We start from the raw sequence: 19,616 nt of genomic DNA, 5'->3' as shown, positions 1-19,616 counted from the left end.
TGAAATAAGATGTATGGTCATTCTTTTAAAGTAGTCCAATGATTCTTAAATTTTCTTTCCCCTTCTCTGATTTCCAGGTCAGTACTTTATCTATGAGACACTTCACATTTTCTTCTCATTTGATTTCATTTTAATATTGCACATTGTCTCATAGAGATATAGCTTTGCTTTGCCAATCACATTCTTCCATATGTTTATTGCTTGGGCAAGTTTTGAAGCTCTTGGGCTGAGGCCTTACTTCCCCTTTGGATTCTTTCTTCCTCATTTCTCATCTCTTTTCCAATTTCTCCCTCCAGTGTTCTCATGTCATTTCTAAAAATATTTTAAATTTTCTTAATCTGGTTCAATCTTTTCCATGATTTCTAGGTGAATTTACACACACACACATTGAACTTTTCTTTGAGGTTTACTTGATGATGTTTTAAAGTCATTCTCTTCTTCTGCGCTTGTATCTTGAGCACCCCTGTCAACCACAGTAGCTCTAGTTGTGAGATTCTTCATTGTTTGTTCATCCTTCTAGCCTCCTTCCTGAGTTTGGAGTTGATGTCAGGGCCAGGATCTCTACAGTTCTGGATGGAATGTCTGACAAGATCCTGTGTGAGTGGGAGGGGTAAGAGGAAGGAGGCAAGTCAAGAATTGGGAACTCAAAACTTATGGGAAAAAATGAATGTTAAAAAATGTTTTTAATATGTAATTGGGGAAAAATGAAACATTATTTTTAAAAAGCCTAATCGCCAATGGCAGCTAGGTTTCCAGTGGATAGAGCACCAAACCTAGAGTCAGGAGAACCTGAGTTCAAGTTCAACCTCACACACTTGCTAGCAATGTGACCCTGGGCAAGTCACTTAAGTCTGTTTGCCTCAGTTCCTCTCATGTAAGCTGAGTTGGGGAAGGAAATGGCAAACCTCTCCAGTGTCTTCAGCAAGAAAACACCAATGAGTATCACAAAGAGTCAGGCATGACTGAAACAACTCAAAAACAACAATAGCCATTCCCCAATAGATAAATGGTTAAAGGATATGAACAAAGAATTCTCAAAAGAACTGCCAAGTATTCCCAACCACCTGAAAAAATGCTCCAAACTACTAATAAGAGAAACATAAACCAAAACACTGAGGCTTCATGTCATACTCAACAAAACTGACAAAAATGGCACCAGTCAATATTGGAGGGGTTGTGGGAAGATGGGCACACTAATATCATGTTGGGGTAACTAGGAAATGATAGAAGATCATGAAGATCTGAGTTCAAATCCAGCCTCAGACACTAACAAGCTATGTGACTCTTGTTGGTAAGTCATTGGACCTCTGTTTGCCTCAGTTTCCTGAACTGTCAAATAAAGATGATAAGAACACCTACCATATACGGTTGTTGTGAAGATGGTCAAGGGTGGATTTGGGGGAGAAAATAAGTCACTCCATTGTGTCTTTGCCTTTGAGGCTGATGCCTCTGAAGAAAACTGAGTGTCTCCTTCAGTACTCCCCTTGTCCCCATTGGAAAAGAAAACTCCCAGGACATCGAATAGTTCCCCAAATGCAGCTCCTTCCCCAAATCCTCTCTAACCAGGGAAGTACTAGGCCCTTCACAAATGCTAATTAACAGCTAAAGAAGGTGCTTTTCTTTGGCTTGGTCCAAACAGCTCTGATAAAGGCCTGTGAACACGAGGATATGACCCAGAAGCCAACTTAACCTGTTTTCTTGAGTGGCCATATTTAACAGAAAGCACTGGGCCAGAATATGCAGGAGGCCAGCAACACTCCCCAATCCCAGCTCATAGTATTTGGTCCTTTCAAACCTCATTGCTCTCTCAGTGTGCCCTTGAGGGTTAAACCAGCTACAAGACAGGACTAGTCAGTGTGCACCAGATGGATAAACTGTTTGTGCAGCTGGGACCCTGGAGGTAAAGCAGAGCATCTTGTCTTCAAGGTCTGGCAGGGAGAGATTGGCCAAAGAAGCAAAGGGGAGGGGGGAGCAGTTCTATGGATGTGTGGGGGAGGGATGCTAGGCATAGATAAAGGGAGCAAAGATAAGACCCCGTCAGAAGAAAGAGGAATGAGTGAAGTGGTCATCCTTGTGACTCAGGGATGAAGAGGGAAAACTTTAAAAAGCACACAAGAAGGCAGAAATTGGGGAGTGGGGAAAGTAAGGCTGGGTGTTAGTGCTTGTGATGCTAAAGTACACTGAATCAATTCAAAGTACAGAATTAGAGAACAGAGAGGTATTGTTACTACTATTTCAAATTTCTTGGCTATTTTTGTAAAGAAATAATCCATAGGTAAGGGGATTGCCAGCTTCATAGACAATCCTCTTTGTTTCTGGAAATGGTCTCTTAGATTGATGTTGGTCAAGTCTGAGGACAGAGTACACTCAACTGGGCTGGGGTCTGTGGCTCCCAGGGACCATTCCCTCTAGCTCCAGGCTCCCTGTTTCGTCAGGCCTTGGTCCTCTACATACTGAGCTGGAGAGACTGAAGGATCAGATCTGCCCAGAGGGGCAGAGATCTTTCCCTTTTCTTCCAGGGTAGAGCCTGGCCTATAAGGATTTACAGAGGGTGAGACACTGCCCTCAGGGTAGAGAGTGCAACCTATAGGTAAAGTAGGGCTTGAAAAAGAAGATGATCCCACTGGCTTCTAATCCTCCTTTTCTGTACCTCTCCTCTTCCTTATTTTCCTTCAGAGACCCAAGAGACAGAATGGACTTTGAGATCCCAGATGGAATGAGACCAGTCAGAGTCTCAATGATTCCTGAATCAGAGATCTCCCTCCAGTTGGTCCTCTGCTCTCTCATCGACATGAAAGTTGGTTAAAGAGACAACAAGCTAGTTGATAATTAAATCCATACTGTTTATTCTCTTAAGTTAATGACATATACATGGAGTCAAAGCTTTAACTCTGACTGAATCAAGCAATTTTAGGAGGACATTTAAACCCTAACTCAGGATGTCTGTTACTCAGATTTGCGGTCTCCATATATGTTTAACCAGAGCATGAGAAAGGAATTTTCTTAATTGAATAGGTTGTAAATACAATAAGATAGGAGAATGTCAAAGTGTCAACTGAAATTATAGATCCAGGATATTTGTGTTTAACATAGCATATGTCCATAAAATACCAAGATAAGAAAAAGTTCCATTATTCAAAAGAGTGTCAGGGTCTAAGGCACCTTAGTGATCATAAACAGAAGGATGCCGATCAGCTTCATCTGGTCTTGTGGTTGCTGACAGAGGAAGGCGCATTTTGAGTTCACTAAAAGAACAAAGAAAAACACATCTATTATGTTGGGGTGCTTCTTCTTATTGCTTAGTTCAGGGTTTGGCCCTTATTGGGGCTCAAATGGTCTTAAATGATTATCAACTGCCAAGCATTCAAACTCCACTTCAAAGCATCCAAATCTGATGGGTTGGCCACACTGTTTGAATGCAAAATGTGGGCTTGCCAAAAAGACTATTTTATGGAGAACTCACACAGGGCAAGCATTCACATGGTGGTCAGAAGAAGCTATACAAGGACACTCTCAAGGTCTCTCTGAAGAACTTCGGAATTGTTTGTGTGACATGGGAGACACTGGCACAGGACTGCTCAGCATGGCATACATTCATCAGAGAAGGTGCTGTGCTCTATAAGCAAAGCAGAATTGAAATAGCTCAAAAGACATGCAAGATACGTAAATTTAGAGAATCCATCTGAAATCTTCACATGGACTCTTTGTGCCCAACCTGCAGTAGAACATTCTGAGCTTGTATTGATCAGCCAGTCAGATACACTGAAATTGGACCCTAGCACAGTAATGTCATTTTGGTCCTCTTTGAGAACAAAGGACAACCAGTACTAAGCCCCAGTACTAAGCCCCAGGGATACAAAAAGAGGCAAAAGATAGCCCCTGCCTTTGAGGAGCTTACAGTCTAATGGGGGAGACAACATACAAACAAATATACTCAAAGCAAGCTCTGTAGAGGATAAATAGGAAATAATGAATAGAGGGAAGGCACTGGAGTTAAGAGTTGATGAGGAAGGCTTCCTGTGGGAAGTCAGTAATTGGAGCACAGGAGGAAGAGTGTAAGAGACAGGGGTGACAGCCAGAGAAGGAGGGTCTTGGTGGTGGGCCAGCCAGGAGGCCAGTGTTACTGGATGGAAGATAGGTTATAATGTGTTTTGGATTTCAAACAGCATTTTGTATTTGATCTTGGAAGCAGTAGGAGATCACTGGAATTTATTGAGTAGGAGGGATGAAATGATGGGACCTGGTCTTTGGGAAAAATCCCTGTAGTGGTTGAATAAAGGCTAGAATGGAATGGGAAGAGGGCTAAGGCCACTAGAACCACCAGGAAGGTATTGTAATAAGTCAGGTGTGAGGTGAAAAGGGCCTGCCCCAGATTGGGAGCTGTCATCTATGAAAGGGATTTGCAAACCTTGAAGTGATATAGAAATGCTAGCTATTTTTATAGGTAATTATTTCCTTACCTACTGTTTCCCCTATTGGGACCTTTTCCCTTTGAATCCTGAGCCAATCCTGGCCCATTGTAAATGCTCAATCCATGTTACTGGCTTCCTGGTTGGAGTCATCCTTCTCTTGTTCTGACACTTCCTTGGTGATCTATCCCTTGAGGTTGTCTGTGACACACAACCGGAGTAGTGGAAGAGCCCTCAAGGACACTTGGTTTGATCCATACCCAAAGTGAATCTCCAGTAAGAGCCAGAAGTGGTCACCCAGCCTCTACTGAGCTCCCTGCACACCTTGAAGCAGCTCACCCCACCTGGAAAGGCTCTCATTGGCAGCAGGTGTTTAGTTTAGCTTTGGTTGAGGGTTTTTTTAATTAACCTTCAATTGGTTTCTCTATTACATCTATGCTTGTTTCTTGGTTTTCTTCTCTGGAGACAGAGCGAACAAGTTCAAGTATGACCCACTCGCCATATGATTGCCCTTGAATTTCTTTTTTTGCTGTTGTTGTTGTTGTTTTGTTTTGGTTTTTTTTAGGCAATTGGGGTTAAGTGACTTGCCCAAGGTCACACAGCTAGTAAGTAAGTGTCGAGTGTTTGGTCTGAGACCGGATTTGAACTCAAGTCCTCCTGACTTCAGGGCCAGTGCTCTATCCACTGCTCTACCTAGCTGCCCCTGCCCTTGAATTTCTAACACTAAATTTGCTGGATAGTTTCACACTCTTTGTGTCATCCTCTCATTCCTGTTCTTGCTTCCTTCATCCCTACATTTTGTTTTCCATTTGTTTGTTTTTGTCTAGGCAATGGGGTTAAGTGACTTGCCCAAGATCACACAGCTAGTAAGTGTTATGTGTCTGAGGCAGGATTTGAACTCAGGTCTTCCTGACTTCAGGGCTGATGCTCTATCCAATGTGCCACCTAGCTGCCCCCTACATTTTGTTTTCTGATCTAAGTCCGGTGGTGAGCCGCCTCTGACTCCATATTGGCCTCTTGGGACAATAGCTTTATCTTGTTATTGACATTATTTTCCTTCGCGTCTTCAAGATTAGCTACTTCAATATCATGTGTTACTCTTGAGCTAACTTCCCCCATGGAAGATGAGGCCCTGGAGCCTACTTGTGCTTCCTCTGAGCCCTTTGTAACGTGATGTTTCCAAAGCTATGGTGCCCATCAGCCTATCCCTGGATATCTCCTCCTCTGTTCTACATTGTAGAAGGGGTGGTCACTTTCCTCCGGAGGCTCATCATTACCAAGCCAACATCAAGTTCCTTCCTTTTGGTGGCAATCTGATATAAAATTTCCCTCTTGTAGGTTCTGCACCTTTCGAAAGATTACTTTATCTTGAAGACCAATCAGTCTGTTATTGGCTCCTCTGCTTTTGAGAGAAATAGGAGTTGAGAAAAGGGGAGAGAAGGAAAAATAGACCAAATAGAGTTTTCCTAGCACTACTGTCTCATGTGTCTGTTCCAGGCTCTGTTCCTTTCCCTTGCAGGACCAGCAGGAGCTTCCTTCTTGGATGGTTTTGGTGGATCTGGCTCCTGTTGTATGAATTGCCTTATCCTTTCCACCAGATAATGCCAATGAACTAGTAAGAATCAGAGAAAGAGGTTTAATGTACCCAGAGTGTGGCAAACCCCACCTGGCCTTGAAGGGAAGATGTGGCATTCACAATTCAGTCAACAGTATTTTTACCATACAGGAGACAAAGGAAAAAAGGTGGCTCTTCCTTGTGGTGAAGCTGGTTATGCAAAGACCAAAAGGTGTGCCTGTTAAGGGCCTTGTATATAACTTGGCTGAAGTGATGGAGCCTGATGAGAGTTGACTGAGTTGACTCAATTGTTAATGCCCTCAGTGTGGAGTCTTTTAGAATATTCTTCTCTTGTGCCATGTAAGCACATCTAATCTGAACTGTTGAAAGGCTTAGGAGGACCTGATGTTGTTCAATCTAGAACCTAAACTTCCAGGGATCACTTTGAGTCAGGAACATCCCAGAACAGAGGCTATTGCACCAACTTAGGGGAAGATGTCATGAAGTCCTGAAAGAAGGTGGTTGCTGTGAGAGTAGAAAGAAAGGCTCAGATTTGAGAGACAGAGTGAAGGTAGCAAAAGTGAGATTTGGCAGCTGATTGGATATGTGCTATGAAAGGGAAGAGTGCAGTATAATAACCTTATGAAGCTGGGAGGCTGAAAGATGGTGGTGACTTTCATAGAAAGAAGGAGGGTACAGGGCAAAAAAAAATGGTGTTCAGGTTTAGATATGTTGGTGTTATGTGGTCTTTGAGATGGTGAGTTGGAAATTTCCAAAACAGAATGGGTGGTGGGACTGAAACACAGAGGAGGGATTGAGGTTTTGAGATATCAGTCATGTGTATAGACATGATATTTAGGTCAATCCAAGGGGGAGAATAGCAAAGGACCCAGAATGGACCTTGGGCAACATGCATTGTTTGGGTTGTATGTGGTCCATAGTCCATCAAGAAACACTGAAAAAGTGTGGTCAGACAGGTAGGAGGTGAAGCAACAGAGAAAACCCCTGAGGAGTGAGAATCCAGGAGGAGAGAGTGGGCATCAATGTCTAGTACAAGGAAAAAGCTGCCAGATTGGGCAATTAAGAGTTCATTGATAACTGTAGAGAGAACAGTTCTAGGAAAATTGAGGGTGAAAGCCAGTTTGCAAGGGATTTCAGAGGGAGGGAGAAAGCAGTGAATTCAGATTGATTTTTCAATAAGTTCAATTAAGAAAAGAACTTACAGTTCAAGAGCTGATGAGGGTCTGATAAAGGGTCCCTTATGGATGGAGGAGGCAAGTGTATTTGAAGGAAGCAGGAAAGTCTCAAGGAATTTTCAGATCTTGTTAAGCTGTCCAATAGAACATCTTCTATCAACCTCATTTCTAAACTCATTCTCTTGGCTCCTGTTCTCCAATGTTCTAGAGTTCTAAGAAGTATGTTTAGATCACCTTTTTTTTTTTCTGATAAAGAACCTGGCAATGAATTTCTCATGAATTAGCTCCAATCCCAACCCCACTTCATATCTTACATTTTTGATAAGTGAAGGAACGATCTTGTCCCCATCATAATTACTCTTATTTCCATATAAACAAACATCAAAATTAATGATTATATACCATTAACAAATGAAATAATCATTAACCAAGGCACAAAATATTTTCTCTCTGACACATCATACCCAGAGCCTCTTCATGCCCTCAACATAAGAATACATATTTCTTTTTCAGGGTCAGCCAGGTGGCACAGTGGATGGCACCAGACCTGGATGCAGGAAAGACCTGATTTCAAATCCATCCTCAGAAACTCACTAGGTATGTGACCCTGGGCAAGTCACTTAACCCTGTTTTCCTCAGTTTCTTCATCTGTAAAATGAACTGGAGAAGAAAGTGGCAAACTATTCTAGTATCTGTGCCAAGGAAACCCCAAATGGGGTCACAAAGAGTGACATATGACTGAAACAATTCTACAACAACAATAAACCTCTTCTTCATTTCGATGGAAACAGTTTATACTACTGAGTTCAATCCAGACTGTAATTAATATCTCCTAAGGATCTTCTTTATATTTTCATGTAGATAACAGTTTATTTTTGACTTTAAGGAAATTAATTAGTTTTTTTCCTCTCTAGCATCCTACAATATTTTTGTTACTATGTACAATATCTTCTGTTTCTGCTCATTTCACTTTGCATCAGTTCATGTAAGTCATTACAGATTTTTCTGAGAGAATCCTGTTCATCATGTCTTATGGTACAGTAGTATTTCATCAAAATCATACACCACAACTTGTTCAGCCATTCCCCAATTGATGGGCATCCACTCAATTTCCAATTTATTGCCACCACTTAAAGAGTTGCTATAAATATTTTTGCACATTTAGGTCCTTTCCTTTTTTCTCCCTTTCAGATACAGACCTCTATCAGATTCACATTTCAAATTCAGATTGCTCGATGATGCATGGTTTTATAATCCTTTGGGCATTGTTCCACATTGCTCCTCAGAATGGTTGAATCAGTTCACTGCTCCACCAATGGTGCATCAGTGTCCCAATTTTCCCACGTCTCCTCCATCATTTGTTATTTTTCTTTTCTGTCATATTAGCCAATCTCACGGTTGTGAAGTGGCACCTCAGAGTTATTTTAATTTGCACTTTTCTATTCAATAGTGATTGAGAGCATTTTTTTATATGACTATAGATAGCTTTGATTGCTTTGTCTGAAAACTGCCTGTTCATATCCTTTGACCATTTGTCAATTGGGGAATGGCTCATATATATACATATGTATGTGTGTGTGTGTGTGTGTGTGTGTGTGTACATTATACATATATATATGTACAAATTTGACTCAGTTCTCTATGTATTTGAGAAATGAGACATTAATCAGAGATATAGTTAAAAAAAATTTTCAGTTATGGTTATCATGTACTTACCTCTATCCTAGTTCTCCCCTGTTTATCTCATTCTTTCTCTCCTTTAACTTTGTCCATCCTCAAAAGCGTTTTGCTTCTGACTAGCACTTCTCCCAATCATCCTTCATTTATATCAGCCCCTTTTTTTCTCTTATTCCCTTCCTCTCCTACTTTCCTGTAGGGTAAGGTAGATTTCTATACCCAAACATGTATTTTACTCCCTCTTTCAGCCATTTCCAAGAAGAGCAAGGTTCAAGCCTTTTTCTCTAGTCTCCCTTATCTCCCATGCCACTGTAAAAGGTCTTTCATGTCTCTTAGGTGAGGTAATTTACCCCATTCTACCTTTCCCTTTCCCCTTCTACAATTGGGTTCCCATTTCTCATACCTTAATTCTATTTTTGAAGATATCCTCCTCTCATATTCCACTCACAACCTTACCTTGTATACTCCTTCTAAGCGTCCAAATCAGGAGAAAGTTCTTGGAAGTTACAAGGGTCATCTCCACATGTAGCAATGTCAACAGTTCAACCTTATTGAATCCCTTATGGTTTCTGTTTCCTGTTTGCCTTTTTATGCTTCTCTTGAGTCTTGTATTTGAAAGCCAAATTTTCTATTTAGCTGTGGTCTGTTCATCAGAAATGCTTATAGATCCTCTATTTCATTGAATATCCATTTTTTTTCCCACTGAAGGATTATACTTACTTTTGCAGTGTAGGTGATTCTTGCTTGTTATCCTAGCTCCTTTGCCCTTCAGAACATCATATTACTCTGATTCTTTAACATAAAAGCTGCTAAATTTTGTGTTATCCTAACTGTGGCACAAAAACTTTTTTTGGGGGGGTGAGGCAATTGGGGTTAAATGACTTGCCCAGGGTCACAAAGGTAGTAAGTGTCAAGTGTCCGAGGTCAGATTTGAACTCAGGTCCTCCTGACTCCAAAGCCATAGCTCTATCCACTGTACCACACAGCTGCCCCCCAAAAACTTAAAAAAAAATTTTTTGGATGCTTGCAATATTTTCTCCTTGACCTGGAAGCTCTGGAATTTAGCTATAATAATTCCAAAGAGTTTTCATTTTGGGATCTCAGGAAGTTTTCAGTGGATTCTTTAATTTTTTTTATTTTTACCAACTAGTTCCTGAATACCAGGGCAGTTTTCTTTGATAATTTCTTTAAAGATGATTTCTAGCCTCTTTGTTAAAATCACAGTTCTCAGGTTGTCCAATAATTCTTAAATTATCACTCGATCTATTTTCTAGCTTAGTTGTTTCTTCAATGAGATATTTTGTATTTTCTTCTATTTTTTTCATTCATTTGGGTTGGTTTGGTTGTTTCTTGATGTCTCATGGAGTCATGACCTTCCCCTTGCATAATTCTAACTTTTGCAGAATTATTTTCTTCACTGAATTTTTTTAGATCTCTTTCCCATGTGGCAAATAATGCTTTTTATGTTCTTTTTACAGAGTTCTTCTTTCCAGTGGCAGCTAGGTGGTGCAGTGCATGCAGCTGTGGGCCAAGAGTCAGGAAGACTCGTCTTTCTGAGTTTAAATCTCATCTCAGACACTTACTAGCTGAGTGACCCTAGCAGTTAACACTATTTGCCTCAGTTCCTCCTCTATGAAATGAGCTGGAGAAAGAAATGGCAAACCACTCCAGTATCTTTGCCAAGTAAACCCAAATAGGGTCACAAAGAGTCAGAGTCACATGACTGAAAAATGCCTGAACAAAAAAAACCCATTCAGTGAATTTTTTAATATCCTTGCTATTTGACCAATTCTGCTTTTTGAGGAATTATCTTCTTCTGTGGATTTGTTTTAATATCTTTTTCCATTTAATCAATTCTGCTTATGATCAAGTACTTCTCTCAGTGAATCTTTGTACTCCATTTACCATTTGTACTATCTTGGTTTTAAGGTGTTTTTTCTTCAGTATCTTTGTTGCCTCTTGTACCAAGCTGTTGACTCTTTTTCATGATTTTCTTTCATCACTCTCATTTCCCCCAATTTTTCCACTCCCTGTCTTATTTGATTTTTCCAATCCTTTCTGAGTTCTTCCAGGAATTATTTTAGAGCCTGAGACCAGTTCACATTTTTCTGAGTCTTTTGATGTAGCAGTTTTGACTTTGTTGTCTTCTTCTGAATTTCTGTTTTTATTTTTTAATTTGTAAAATAATTTCTTTTTAGTTTTCAATATTAACTTCGTTAAGATTTTGAATTGTAAATTTTCTCCACTTTCCTCCCCTCCCCCTCCCCAAGATGGTGTGCAATCTAATATAGGTTCTACATTTACATGCTTATTAAACATATATTCACATTAGTCATGTTGCAAAGAAGAATTAGAACCAACAGGAGGAACCACAAGAAAGAAGAAATAAAACAAAAAGAGAGAGAGAAAGCAAATAGCATGCTTCCATCTGTGTGCAGACTCTGAAATTCTTTCTCTGGATGTGGATAGCATTTTCCATCATAAATCTTTTGAGGTTGTCTTACATCCTTGCATTGCCGAGAAGAGCTAAGTCTATCAAAGTCAGTCATCACACAACGTGGCTGTTACTGTATACAATATTCTCTTGGTTCTGCTCACTTCACTCACCATCAGTTCATATAAGTCCTTCCAGGTTTTTCTGAACTCTGCCTGCTCATAATTTCTTATAGCACAGTAGTATTCCATTACATTCATATACCATGACTTGTTCAGCCATTCCCCAATGGATAGGCATCTCCACAATTTCTAATTCTTGGCCACCACAAAAAGAGCTGCTATAAGTATTTTTGTCCATGTGGGTCCTTTTCCCGTTTTTATGATCTCTTGGGATACAGCCCTAGAAGTGGTATTACTGGGTCAAAGAGTATGCAGAGCTTTTTAGCCCTTTGTGCATAGTTCCAAATTGCTCTCCAGAATGGCTGGATCAGTTCACAACTCCACTAACAATGCATTAGTGTTCCAATTTTCCCACATATTCTCCAACATTTATCATTGTCCTGTTTTGTCATGTTAGCCAATCTGATAGCTATGATGTTGTACCTCAGAGTTGTTTTGATTTGCATTTCTCTAATCAATAGTGATTTAGAGCATTTTTTCATATGACTATAGATGGCTTTAATTTCTTCATCTGAGAACTGCCTATTCATATCTTTGACCATTTATTAATTGGGGAATGACTTCTATTCTTATAAATTTGATTCAGTTCTCTATATGTTTTAGAAATGATGCCCTTATCAGAGACACTAGTTGTAAAAATTCTTTCCCAATTTTCTACTTCTCTCCTAATCTTAGTTGCATTGGCTTTGTTTGTGCAAAAACTTTTCAATTTAATGTCGTCAAAATTATCCATTTTGCATTTCATAATGTTCTGTATCTCTTGTTTGGTCATAAATTCTTCTGTTCTCTATAATCTGACAGGTACACAATTCCTTGCTCTCCCAGTTTGCTTATAGTATCAGCCTTTATATCTAAATTGTGTACCCACTTAGTCTTTATCTTGGTATATGGTGTAAGATGTTGGTCGATGTCTAGTTTTTGTCATATTTTCCCAGAAGTTTTTGTCAAATAGTGAGTTCTTATCCCAGAAGCTGGGGTCTTTAGGTTTATCAAATAGTAGATTACTATAGTCATTGACTACTGTTTCTTGCATACATAACCTATTCCACCGATCCACCACTTTATTTCTTAGCCAGTACCAAACAGTTTTGATGATTGCTGCTTTATAATACAATTTAACATCTGGTGTGGCTAGGCCACTTTCCCTAGCATTTCTTTTCATTAATTCCCTTGATATTCTAGACTTTTTGTTCTTCCAGATGAATTTTGTTGTTATTTTTTCTAGCTCTATAAAATAATTTTTGGTAGTTTGATTGGCATGGCACTGAATAAGTAAATTAATTTAGGTAGAATTGTTATTTTTATTATATTGGCTCAGCCTACCCATGATCAACTGATGTTTTTCCAATTATTTAGATCTGACTTTATTTGTGTGAAAGGTGTTTTGTAATTGTGTTCATATAGTTCCTGGGTTTGTTTTGGCAGGTAAACTCCCGGATATTTTATAATGTCTATAGTAACATTGAATGGAATTTTTCTTTCTGCCTCTTGCTGTTGGGTTTTGTTAGTAATATATAGAAATGCCAATGATTTATGTGGGTTTATTTTATATCCTGCAACTTTGCCAAATTTGTTTATTATTTCAAGTAAGTTTTTACTTGATTCTCTAGGATTCTGTAAGTATATCATAATATCATCTGCAAAGAGTGATAGCTTAGTTTCTTCTTGCTATTTCAATTTCTTTAATTCCTTTTTCTTCTCTTATTGCTAAAGCTAACACTTCTAGTACAATAATGAATAACAGTGGTGATAATGGACATCCTTGTTTCACTGCCGATCTTACTGGAAATGCTTCCAGCTTATCCCCATTATATATGATGCTTGCTGGTGGTTCTAGGGAGATGCTATGTATCATTTTAAAGAAGGCTCCATTTATTCCTATGTTCTCTAGGTTTTTTTAAAAATAGGAATGGGTGTTGTATTTTGTCAATAGCTTTTTCTGCATCTATTGAGATGATTGTGTGGTTTCTGTTGGTTTTGTTGTTGATATGGTCAATTATGCTGATAGTTTTCTTAATATTGAATCAGCCCTGCATTCCTGGTCAAAGTTGTGATGGAACAGGGGCCCTACTTGTGTAAGGACCAGAGTGCAGACCACAAGGTCAATAATCAGACCTTTGCCTAGATCACAGCACTTTGGAAGCACCCCAAACCTACAAGGCCCGTAGACCTAGCATGAAAGAAGCAGGATATAAAATTCAGAAACTGGGACCAAATGATCCCTGCTGTCCCCCCACCTCCACTGGTAAGAAAAGCCAAACTCTAACATGAAGTACAAAGTTAGAAATAGCCTGGGAAAATGAGTGAACAACAGCAACAACAAAGAACTGGACCATAAGGAACTACTTTGGTGACAAGGAAGCTCAAGACTCAAACACAGAAAATGACAATGACTTGAAAACATCTATAAGTGAAGCCTTAAAGGTGGGGAGTGGGGGGAAAGATGCATATTGGACATAAATCCTGAATATCTGAAGAGCTAAAGAAAGAAATTTTTTTTTTGAAAGAGTACAAAATCATTCTTTAAATTAAAATGAATGTTAGAGGAAAAAATAGGAAAAGAAATAAGGACAATGGAAGAAAATGATGTTAAAAGAGAACATTTTAGCAAAAGAGCCATAAAAATTATTGTGAAATATCCTCTAAATATTATAACTGGACAAATGGTAAAAGATGTAAAAAAATAACTCCTTTAAAATTAGAATTTGTCAAGTTGAACTTAATGACTCTTTGAGATATCTAGAAACAATAATAGAGATTCAAACCACTAAAAAAAAGAAGAAGAAAATATGAAATATATTCTAGGAAAAAGTACTGACCTGGAAAAGAGATTAAGGAGAGATATTTTAAGAATTCTTAGACTACCCAAATGCCACAATAAAACAAAAAGAGCCCAGACATCCAATACCAAGAAATTATGGGCTCAGATTCTTATAATCTAGCCACTGCTTATCCATGTTCAGTCTCCTTAAGAGTCTGCCCAGTATGATGGGTGTTCTAATAAACCTTCTCTTTGGCTAAAAACAGGCTTGGGTTGAATTCATTCAGGCAGGACCTGCATGTTGTGATTTTGGGGTCCCAGTACCCTTGAACCCCTAAACCACATATTTTGGTGGCCTGTACAAGGAAACTGCCTAACTCCAAGTTCTTCTCCAGCCAAGACTGGAAGGTATGTAAGCCTCCCCTCCCTCCTTTCTTGCTCTGCAGTTGGGGTTGCTCTCCAAGCACCAAGGCTTGGAGATGCTTTTCAGGTATACAGTTATGAGGCTGTCTAACACTCAGCCTGACACTCTCAGGCTCTTGGTCCACTGGATTGGTTCAAGGCCATGAACCTGGGTACACCTTCCGCAGCATAGAGGACAAGGATGGATGCCCTATCCAGAAGTGTATGCTCATTTCTGTTAATTCTCTCGGTGCTAAGGAATTGGGGAAAACTGCAGTTGCTTTTTGGTTCCCTGAGGCTTACTTACTCCCTTCCCTCTGCATCTCTGAATCCTCCTTCATGGAGGTTACAGGGAAAGTTAGAACAGCTAAAAATATCTTGGCATATTCTGGGGTGTTTGTGATTGATCATTAAGGAGTTTTGAAACACTTGTACAATCTGGTCACTCCCTTCCCTTACGTCAAGAGGGTATCTGTTAACCCCTCTCATAGGAGAAGATAGTTTCACCCTTAACCACTCACATTTGATTTTGCCCTCTCCCACCTGGGAAAGGAAGGAGGGGGAAGGGGCAGCAGCTACAGTGTGGGCCCCCCTGGCAATGGCCTTGGGTTCTAGGGCAACCTTTGCCTGGAAGCATCACTCAGGTTCAGCATACCCTGCTCAAGGTAATGAAGCTAGCCTCCGAACTTGGGTAAGAACTCTCTTTTAAATTTATAGTTTTAACTGTTAATGATGAGATGTTGATTCTCTGTGTAAAGTAATTTGGAAGTGCATTTAACAAAACTGAAGTCACCTGATTGGTAATGGGTTTGTTTCAAGTTTCAAATTGGTGAACTTTCTGTATCAGTATGTCAAGCAACTTTTCATAATTTGGTTACAGCTAAAATAATTTAGCTATTGTTGGTTATTGTTTTAATGTGTAAACTAGCCAAAAAGCTTGTTTGGGTTATGCATGGCTTGCTGAGAATTTGCAAGTATATAGAAATCTCCAATGATTGGCTTTTTACATCAGGACAAATTTAAGTTTGAGATATAAATCCTGGAAAAGTTTTTCCTAAGCTGTCTTAGTAAAACTTGCTGTTTGAGTTAAAAGATCATAGGATTTCATTTTGAGTTGTCTGATGAGTCATAATCCATCGATAATCAATAAGCCACCATCTGAGAGAAATGCCACAAGCTACTCAGAGAAAGTGATACTGGTGGGAAGTCAGCATTAGGAAAAGCTGAGAAGACAATTTTAGCCTCAGTCCAACATGGGATCCTCCTGGCTCAGTTTCCCCATTATGTTCCTTTGAAAGGGAATGTTACCTACCTGGCTATTCCTGAGTCTGGCTATGAGGTGGATTTGATACTGCATGGTTGGAAAACTGAATCCAAACAGAGCTAAGGATGTTTTATCCTCTCAAATTTGGACCCTAAATCTAGTCCTTACTTTATATCTGGGCCCTGCAGTCTTTTCTGTCAGATTTGTGTCTTCCAGCCTACAGTCATTCACCTACAGTTGGTAGCAAACAGAGAGTACCAGCCGATGTCTCCACAGCATTCCCTGGATGCAGCCTGTGCTTGGTTCCAGCCAACCTCCTCTTTGGGAGGTTCAACTCTACACCCCTTGCCAGCAGGAAGTGGTTTCAGAAGCCGAGACCTTTGTTGCTTACTCCAAAAGAATTTGGGTCCCATTTGTTTGGGGTGGGGGGAATGATGGGATTGGGATCTGGGCCCCAGAAAGTAAAAACCCTGGATTTTCCCACATGGCCAAATCTCTGGAGTTCACCTGAGGCTATAATCCCATCAACTGGTCTTTCATTGTGGACCTCCCTGGGGCCCCAGGCCACTTCTCCATTCTCCCTTGGACATGTGGTCCAGGTCCCTGGAATTCTATTACCTCATAGATTACTTGGCTACTCCTAGATCCCTCCCATGTCCTTCTGTATATAAGGTCATCTTGTCTCCATTAAGATGCTCAGATTCTTACAATCTAGCCACTGCTCAGATTCCTAAAACCTAGCCAGTGCACAGATTTTTATAATCTAGCCAATAGCCCATAGATGCTCAGATTCCTTAAGAGTCTAGCTAATATGGCAAATCTTCAATAACCCTTGTTTTTGGCTGAAGAAAAAAAGAAATTATGAAGCAAAACCACCCATCTTATAACTTAATGGAAAAGTAGAATTTTTTGTTTGATCTATGCAGTGGGGTTAAGTGACTTGCCCAGGGTCACACAGCTATTAAGTGTTATGTGTCTGACACCAGATTTGAACTCAGGTCCTCCTGACTCCAGGGTCAGTGCTCTATCCACTGTGCCACCTAGCTGCCCCAGAAAAGTAGAATTTATGGGTCACCACCTGAAAGTAATCTCAAAATGAAAACTCTCAGGAATATTATAGGCAGTATCAAGAGCTCTTAGGTCAAAAAGAAAGTATTGTAAACACCTAGCAAGAAAGAATTCAAATACCATGAAGCCACAACCAGGATCACACAAAATTTAGCAGCCATTATATTACAGCCTGTAGAATTTGGAATATGATATTCAAGAAGACAAAAGAGATGGCATTAAATCCAAGAATAAACTACTCAAAAACTCAGTATAAACCTAAAAATAAAAAAGAATATTTAATGAAAAGAGGACTTTTAAATATTCCTGAAGACTCTAGAACAGAATATGAAGTTCAAACACAATATGCAAAATAAGTACAAAAAGATAAATATGAATGAGAAATCATAAGGGACTTGAAAAGGTCAAACTGTTTACATTCCTATATGGGAGGATGGTTAATACATGTATCCTCTAAGATGTTTATGGCCATTAGCAGGGTTAGAAGTAGTCTAGTTAGAGAGCATGAATCTATTTTATTAAGATCATCCCCAAAGAAGAATGAAAGGGTGAGAAAAATAGATGCACTGGAGGAAGGCAGATGGTAGACAGGTAAAGGAGAAATTTTTCTCATAGAAGAGGCGTGCAAGGAAAAGTTTTTATAATGGAGGATGAAATGAACTGGTTAAAAGTAGGGAAAACACACACACCTATACATATACATATACAAATGCACACACATGCAATACAAATAACTATACACACATATGTATACATGTATCAATCTGTGCGTGTATATACACACACAGTTGAAAATAGAAATTCATATAACCTAACACAAAAGTAGGAGAGGAAAGGACCAAGGAAGGGTGGGGTAAGAGAGAGGTTGGATTCAGGGAGGTTAGCAAAACAGACTTTTGAGGAAGGCACAGGGTAAAAAATCGAAGGATAAATAGAAAAGAATAAGATGGAAGAAAATGCACATTTAGCAGTTATAATTGTGAATGTGAATAGGATCCATAAAATGGATGAAGATAGCAGAATGGATTAGAAACTAGAATCCAAGAACATGTTGTTTATAAGATACGTACTTCAAACAAAAAGACACTCAGAGAGTTAAAATAGAGAAGTCGAGTAAAATCTATTATGCTTCAGCTGAAATGAAAGAAGCAGGGGTATCCATCATAATCTCAGACAAAGCAAAGGCAAAAATAGCCCTGATTAAAAGAGATAATCAGGGAAACTATATTTTGCTAAAATGAGCCATACTAAAGATAAATTCATGAAATGGCAGAGCATCCAAAATGATAACGCAAATGTTAAGTGAGTTACAGGAGGAAATACAGTAGAACAATGCTAGTTTTAGTGTGCGCACACACACACACACACAAGCACAAACAAACACACACAAAACCAAATTGTTTTAGCAAACTTAGGGGTCTCCAATTTATACCTCTCAGGCCTAGATAAATCTAACCATAAAATAAAAGAAAGAATAAAGAAAAGTTAGATATGATAGACTCCTGGAGAAATTTTAATGAGAATAGGATGGAATATACTTATTACTCAGCTGTGCCTGGCACCTTCACAAAAATTTACCATATATTAGGGCATAGAAACCTCACAAGAAATGCAGAAAAACAAACCTTTAAATTGCAAGTTTTCCAATCTATACGGCAATCAGAGTTAAGGAAGGCATCACCCAGTCCACTGCTTTGGTACTACTTGCTGTTCATCACATTGCAAATGTTGAGGAGTGTTAGGGGACCCTTGAACTTGTCTTTTTGAGTTGCCATATCACACGTGACCTCTGCCTGTTTGTACCTGTTAACCTTCAGGTACTGGTGATTGGGGAAATATTGAGATGCAATGCCCCTTTTGCTGACATGGGCCTATCTAAATTGTCTTTTATCTCTGTACAAAAATTATCAATAAAAGCTGGCTGCATCTTGAATCCCTTGCTGATCTACAGTGATGAGCCCCTCAATGTGTTGCTACCTTGACATATTATAATAAACTTCCTATAATTCTCTTTGTCCTGAGTTTTGCCCACTTAATCGAGGTGAAAGCCTGAACAAAGAATTATCCTTTTAATGATAAGAAGAATTTACAAGGTCCTTTGGACTTTCCTCAAAGACTTTGTAATTATTATTATTATTATTATTATTAATCATTACTTTAAAAAATAATTTATTTTTTAATTTATGGAATAAAACAAACATTTCAATAACCTATACAGTGCAATAAAAAAGATGATTGTACATAAAACTGCAAATCTACTGCAAATAGGACAACTTGCTATTCCTTTCAAATATATGACAAATTTATCGTGTAAATTTCTTTTTTCTCTTTTTTTTCTTTCCCTCAACACCTATGCCTAGGATGACTACCACGACACATACATGCATGTATGTAGGCATGTAAAATTATTCTATATATACTTCTATTTCTCAGTTCTTTCTCTGGATACAGATAATGTCTTTATTCACATGTCCTTTAGAGTTAATTTGGGTATTTATAATAAACAGAATAATCAAAATAATTCTTAAAATAACATTGCTATTACTGCATACAATCTTCCATTGGTTTCACTCTTCATTGTTTTGTACAAGTCTTTCCCTGTTTTTCTAAAATCATTGAGTTCATCATTTCTTAAAGGACAATAGCACTCCATCACAATCATATGCAA

General features: G+C 39.0%; 1 long non-coding RNA gene across 1 annotated transcript; it reads right to left on the bottom strand.

The window, feature by feature from the left end:
• Positions 1 to 2,855: 2,855 nt before the first annotated feature.
• On the bottom strand, positions 2,856 to 18,598 carry LOC144454443 (uncharacterized). Its single transcript, XR_013482816.1, has 3 exons — positions 18,574 to 18,598; positions 3,464 to 3,616; positions 2,856 to 3,245 (listed from the first exon to the last, which is right to left on the bottom strand). It is a non-coding gene; the product is annotated as an uncharacterized LOC144454443 (long non-coding RNA).
• Positions 18,599 to 19,616: the final 1,018 nt, after the last annotated feature.

The sequence above is a fragment of the Phascolarctos cinereus genome, unplaced genomic scaffold, assembly GCF_003287225.1.
Source record: "Phascolarctos cinereus isolate Bilbo 61053 unplaced genomic scaffold, phaCin_HiC Scaffold_726;HRSCAF=1367, whole genome shotgun sequence".
NCBI lineage: Eukaryota > Metazoa > Chordata > Mammalia > Diprotodontia > Phascolarctidae > Phascolarctos > Phascolarctos cinereus.
The sequence above is the reverse complement of the archived record's forward strand: the minus strand, read 5'-3'. Positions and strand labels throughout refer to the sequence as shown.